We start from the raw sequence: 7,257 nt of genomic DNA on the forward strand, positions 1-7,257 counted from the left end.
GTGCTATGTGTTTCGTCTTTGAGTGTTGCACTGGGTTGTGACAAATCCTAATTGCACTTTCGGAATCGCAATATAGTGGGATTTTCTTCATATTCAGGCCAAAGTCACGAAGTTGACTTTGTATCCAGATGACCTGAGATATGCATGATGCTGCGGCAATGTATTCTGCTTCGGCAGTGGAGAGAGAAACACATGTTTGTTTCTTAGATTGTCAGCTTACGAGTTTGCCGTCCAAAAATTGACATCCTCCAGTGGTACTTTTCCGGTCTAGACCACATCCCCCAAGATCAGCATCTGAGAATGCTTGGACAAAGAATCATGAGTTGGCCGGGTACCACAACCCGAGAGAAGTGGTTCGTTTGAGATACCGAAAGATGTTCTTCACTGCCAACAGATGTGGTTCGCGTGGATTTGCTTGAAACATTGCACAATAACAAACAGAGAACATTATATCTGGACGACTAGCAGTGAGATACATTAGAGACCCTATCATTTGACGGTAAAGAGTCACGTCAACAGCCGGTTTGTCCAGAGAAGGTGTTAGCTTTGTGCCAAACGCCATAGGAACCTTCACCTTTGAATCTCCCAACATTCCAAACTTGGCAATCAATGTCTTCGTATAGGCCTCTTGATTAATGAGAATGCCTTCGGGTCCCTGTCTTATACTTAGACCAAGGAAAAAGTTAATAGGACCCATTGAGCTCATTTCAAATTTAGTTTCCATCAGCTTCCTGAACTCAGCAGTTAAGCTGGGATTTTTGGAGCCGAAGATGATGTCATCAACGTAAATTTGAACGATCATAAGGTGGTTACCCTCTTTCTTGCGAAAGAAGGTTGGGTCAACCGAACCTTGTTTAAATTTAGACATTTTCAAAAATCTAGTTAGAGTTTCATACCAGGCACGTGGAGCTTGTTTGAGACCATAGACCGCCTTATCCAGGATGTAACAGTGATCTGGATATTTTTCGTTCACAAAGCCCGGTGGTTGTTCTACATACACAGTTTCTTCCAGTTCACCATTTAAGAAGGCACACTTTACGTCCATTTGGAAGACTTCAAAGTTTTTGTGTGCAGCGTAGGCAAGAAAAATGCGAACCGATTCTAACCGTGCTACTGGAGTGAAGGTCTCTTCATAGTCTATGCCCTCTTCTTGACAGTATCTTTTCACGACCAACCTCGCCTTGTTGCGTATCAGATTCCCTTCCTTTTCCATCTTATTCCTGACACCCTTTTTAATCCAACCACAGAGGCATCCCTTGGTGTTGGAATCAGTCTCCACACTTTATTTCGTTCGGATTCATGTAGTTCGTCCTGCATTGCCTGTACCCAATCAGAATGATCAAGTGCAGTTTTGACTGTCTTCGGTTCGACTTTTGAGACGAAAGAGTTAAACATGCAAAATTCTACTTTAGAGAAAAGTGTTGTTCGTTTCTCTTTTAGCTGAGATCGTGTGAGAACTTTTTCTGAGGAATCACCAATAACTTGTGATTGAGGATGATCTTTGGTCCATTTGACGAGTGGAGGATAATTAGGATCGAATAAAGGATCCAGTTCAGCGTTCACTTCTACTTCAATCTCCGACTGAGTGTCATCATCGTTAATGTTCACATTCTCCCCCTCGAACGATGATACTTCCTATGTTGCAGGATTAGAATCTTTCACTTCGAAAGATGAGACTTCCTCAGTTTCAGGATCAGAATGTTCCACTTGGACTTGACTTTCGGTTGCAGAGTTCTCCCCCTCGAATGTTGAATCTTGATTGGGAAGATCAGACGAACCCCTCCCCCTGAGCATGAGAGCAATCGTTTTGAGGTTTACTCGTGTCTGGCTTGTTGGTTTCAACAGGTTGGTTTTCTTCCATATTCGCTGCAGCTTCATCGATTATCTTCTTCAAGTTATTTACCTTGTTGTCTGCAGCTTGAGATTCAGAGAGAATAGCCTTTTCAGGCTCATCAAACAGCAGCATATATTGGTCAAACAGGTTCGAAATAGGTATCGTAACTTGACCAGAAATAGGAAATATATCACCCACAGAGCCTTCGGTGGATTTGAGTCTCTTGACGTAATTATCGTCGAAGGTTACATAATAGGTCTCCTCGATTTTCTTTGATCGTTTGTTGAGAACCCTATATGCTTTAGAGGTTAAGGAATAGCCTAGAAAGATTCCTTCATCTGCTTTCACATCAAACTTATTTCGGTGCTCCTTTGAATTAAAGATGAAGCACCTTGAACCGAACACATGAAAAAACTTGACATTTGGCTTTCGGTTGTTTAAAATCTCATATGGAGTGATCGAAAAGCGTTTGTTGAGATAAGATTTGTTCTGCGTAAAGCAGGTAGCAGCAATGGCGTCAGCCCAGAAATACAGAGGTAATGAGGCGAAGCTCAGCATAGTTCGTGCTGCTTCACATATAGATCGGTTTCGCCTTTTGACAATACCATTCTGTTGTGGTGTGTACGGAGCCGAGAGGTTGTGAGTAGTTCCTCTCTCTGCAAGAAACTCTTCAAAATCTTTATTCTTAAACTCCAATCCGTTGTCACTCCTTATGTTACGAACAACCTTTCTTAGCTGGACTTCTATTTGCTTGATAAAGAGTTTAAGTTGAGGAGTGGCCTCCGATTTTTGCTTCAAAAAGAATACCCAGGTAAATAGAGAGAAGTCATCCACGACAACAAGTATATACTTGTTGCCACCAACACTTTCGATTGATGAAGGCCCACATAGATCAACATGAAGTAATTCAAGTGGTTCGATAATTTTGGTGTTGATTCGAGAAGGATGACTCTGTCGGCTTTGCTTTCCCATTTCACATGCAGCACATAAGTGTTCTTTATCGAATTTCAGAACAGGAAGACCTCGAACGTGATCCCCAATCACCAATTTGTTGATGTCTTTAAAATTCAGATGGGAGAGTCTTCGGTGCCAAAGCCAGCTTTCGTTTGATTGAGCTTTTGATAGCAAGCAGATTGCTGGTTTTCCCCGTATGGGATTGAGGTTCAGAGGGTACATTTCTCCTTTTCGCTTTGATTTCAGCAGAATATTGTTTGTCTTCTTTTCAGTAATCTCTGATCCCTCGTCGTCGAAACCTTTAGCCCAATACCAATTACCAGTTGAGAAACACTGATAAGGTTGTGTTGCAAACCCTCAACATACGCCACTTTTCTTATCGAGAACTCGCCATTGGTAATCATGCCATAACCTTTGATCGTGCCATAAGAGTTGTTACCATACTTGACACTTCCACCATTTGTAAGGGACCGAAACTCCCTCAGTTCTTCGCTTCTTCCTGTCATGTGACGTGAGCAGCCACTGTCTATGTACCATTCATCGTCAAACTGCTCGTCACGTATAACCTGCAAAATTTAAGCAGATTTAGGAACCCAAAGTTTCTTGGGTCCTCGTGAGACTTTTACAGAGTAGGGAATTGTAAGCGAAACATCAACTAAAAAGGTTCTTTTTGGTAACGTTGTTTCATCTTTTCTTTTTAAGGTGAAAACTTTGATTTTATCTGATTTAAGCACTTTATGTGGTGTTGCCGAATATGTGTATTTTACGTTAGCATACTTTCGATCAACATCAGGCTTGATTGACGAATTCTTTGCATTTTCTGAACAAAGTTTTTCTTTTCCCTTTTGATCATTCTGTGAGTGATGGTTAGAACTAGGGAAATGAGATTTGGAAACGGAATTAGCTTTTCGGATGTAGCTCTTTTGTGGGTGAGAGCCAAAATTACTTTCCCTTCGGTTCTTCTCGCTGATTAGTCTAGAACCGAAACCACCCTTTTGGTTTTTCTCCTCTTGAGAACCGAAACCTTGAGTTCGGTTGATATTCTTTGATGGACCGAAACTCTGTTTTCGGTTGGATTGATGATGAGGACCGAAACTATTCTTTCGGTTAGGTTGGTTCTGAGGACCGAAACTCTTCTTTCGGTTAGATTGATTTTGAGAACCGAAAATCTGTCTTCGGTTGTTTACGCCATGCTGAGTGTGAATGCTGGAGTTTTCTTTTCCTTCTTCCTTTTGTTTAGAAGGTTTTTCATAGCGAACGTAGTTGGGATTTTGAGATCGCCAGAACTGCTTCCTTTCAGTGAGGTTTTTCTTGTACCTCACATTCCTTTGATGCTTTCGTTCTTTCACCTGTTTTGGATTTCTGTGAATGTTAGCCTTTTTCTCAGATTTTTGAACAAAAGCTTCGCTTTTAAGTGAAGAGGTTTCGCTAGTCACTATGACTTGTTCGTCTGAAGGCATTTTGGCACCACTTGTGCTAGGCTCATCAAAATGAGAAGGATCATTAAGTGGATCTGCCACATACCTTCCTTTTACTCTCCACGATGTTTTCTGCGACAGACCTACTGTTTCATTGGCATTATCAATAGGTGCTGACCAGAAATATTCATCACATCCTTCAGCATTATCTTCTGCTACTATTGCCGTTAGTTCGGCTGTTTGTTGCTGAGTAACTCCATTAACTTTGTACACCTGATTTGGAGTCGTTTGAACTTTTTGATACACTACGGCCTTTTCTTTAAGGACTTTGGTCTTGTCTTTGGACAAACGAGCGAACTCAACCGAATTTTCAGAAATAAGATTTTTGTTAGTTTCGGGTTCGCTTTTGACAAATTCTGAACAATCAACCTCATCTTCCACATAAATGACACTCATATCATCATCCTCATCGAATTCAGAAGTATTTTCAACATCAATTTTATTTTCTGAACTCAACTTAGCATTCAACGAGTCAAATTTCTGTACAGTTTCGGTTTGGATTTTCAATTTGTCATTTTCATCCAACAAAATTTTGAGCATGTCCTTATGGTCTTTGGACTTTATGAAGGACTCTATTTTGTCAAGACCAATTCTGTAAGCAGGAGAAATATCCTCAGAAGAAACAACATTTTCGCAATCATATGCATCGGCCTCGATTTCATCCTCCTTTAACTCAAGGAAGGGTAAAATCATACGATGTATCTTCTTCCCTATTTCACAATCGAGATGTAATTGAGTAATATTGGTATATAAACGCTTAGCTATTAAACAAAAAACATTTCGTTGTTTTAAAAGCTTCAAATTGTCTCTTTGCAAATAAATTGTTTTGTCCCTATATCTAAGCAACTCCTTCTCCTTCTGCTCAATCCACATTCGCCTCTCCTCACTCTTTGATGACACCCTGCTGATTTGATCAGTTAGGTTAGAGTTTGTGACACGAGTTTGGGTTAAACTTCCACTTAAACTAGAAAATTTAGATTTTAATCCATTTAGTTCCTTTTCATAGTTGGGGATGGGGATTTTCAGAGAGATAAGAATAGATTGTACCTTCTGGATCAACTCGTCGCATTCGTTGATCTGCTGACTGACAGGTTTCGCTGCAAAACAGCGGTCTTCTCTCTCCTTATCTTCATCATGTCCCCCGTCAGTGGTATAGCCTCGCATGTGTGACACCCCAGAAGTCACCATCAAACACCTTCCGGCAGTATCCTCTTCCTTTACCAACAGAGCCCTGCCATGAGTCGGCTTCCTCACTTCTTCGTCCTCTGAATCAGTCGACCAAACTTCAACACCTCCAAATTCATCATCAGCAACATTTCCTTGCACAATGAGAGCATTCATAGTGTTGTTAGATCCTGCTTTCTTCTTCCTGATTTCCTCCAAACGCCTTGTGAGGTTCGCTTCCTCGTCCTCATCCTCGTTTTTCTCAATCATCTTTCTCAGCATGCAGTCTTTAGCGAAGTGATTTTTACCTCCACAGTAGTGACAGTTAAAGCCAGAGTCACCTCCAAGTTTCGCTTCCTTCTTTGGTTCTTCCGTCTGAGAAACACTTTTCGGTTCCTCCTTTGCTTTCTCCGTGCTGTAACTGCCTTGCCAGTTTCGGTTCTTGTTTGTTGAGAACCTTCTCTTGATGAACTTCTTGGGATTTGACACCATCAGAGCATAGTCTTCGCTTGTTAGATCATATTCAGAGAGATCTAAATCTTCTTCTTCCTCAGCAGTGTTCTTACCTTTTGAGATTAGAGCCAAGGATCCCATGCTAGAAACCACATTCGTTTCTTTAGTCAAGGCATTCTCATGTGACTTCAATATCCCCACCAGTTTTGCAAGAGAATAACTTTTGAACTGTTCATGAGCCTTCACTGTTGACACTACAGCCATCTATTCCGATCTAAGGCCATTCATGAATGTTACCTTTTGTTCAATGACCTTCCTTTCGATCCCGTGCTTGATCATCTTACTTAAGAGATGATTGAAGCGATCGAAGGCTTGAACTAGCTTCTCTTCAGGCTTCTGCTTGAAATCACCAAATTCTGAGAGCAACAGTGTTTGGATTGAATGCTCAAGATCTTCATCTGTAGAGTATAATTCCTTCAACCTGACCCATATTTCCTTTGCTGTCGTGCAAGAGCTTACCAACCGAAACGTGTCTGACTGTAATGCAAACCTTATCATCCTTAAAGCTTTGATATTGCATTGAAACTTTTCCTTCTCATCTTGAGGTATATCTTTCACGTCACCAATGAGTTGATTGTATTCCTTTTGAGTATTAACAACTCTTGAGGTACTTGCATGAACAAATGGACCAACAGTAATCGCCTCCCAGATTAAGTATCCATTATCTTCTGAGCCAATCACGTAGTCCTCAAAGTGATGTGCCCAGACCTCATAATCTTGAGTGTATAAAATAGGAATCCTTGTGGTCGACCCTATGCTGTTTGAGATGTTGATTGGGTTTGACTGAGAATCGTCCATGGATGTGTCGAAGTTTGTTTAAAAAAAACCTGCTTAAGATCAGACTTGTAAATAACGTTAGGGTAAGAATGAATATTTAAAGAATCACGTCAATACCAGATGACGGCTCTAGAAATATCAATCTAAGCGGAAAACCCTAAGATCTTCTTCAACAAAAGAGATGTGTATGAGTTACACAGTCTCCTGCTCTGTTACCAATTGATGAGTTGAAAAACTCTTAGATCGATTAGATCTTCAACAGGTTAAACAATAAAATCAAATTAACATAAGAACACAATATAGAATCAAACAATGCTTAATGATTCAAATGTAGTCACGCCTCAGCAGAGCTCGACAAAGAACTTCGACTGTAGAGGCGAGCTAGGGTTTGTAGTACAATTCTTGGAATAATAATCAAAGTGCTAGTCATAAAGGCTGCATGCATGCACCTTAAATACTAAACCCTAAACAAAAACAATCACAGTTGGACAGGCCCAACCGGATAGCAAAACTGGGCTAAGGACCGAGCCCATGACG

Source organism: Lactuca virosa, chromosome 2 (assembly GCF_052849685.1).
Source record: "Lactuca virosa cultivar CGN04683 chromosome 2, Lactuca_virosa_CGN04683_v6, whole genome shotgun sequence".
Lineage (NCBI taxonomy): Eukaryota > Viridiplantae > Streptophyta > Magnoliopsida > Asterales > Asteraceae > Lactuca > Lactuca virosa.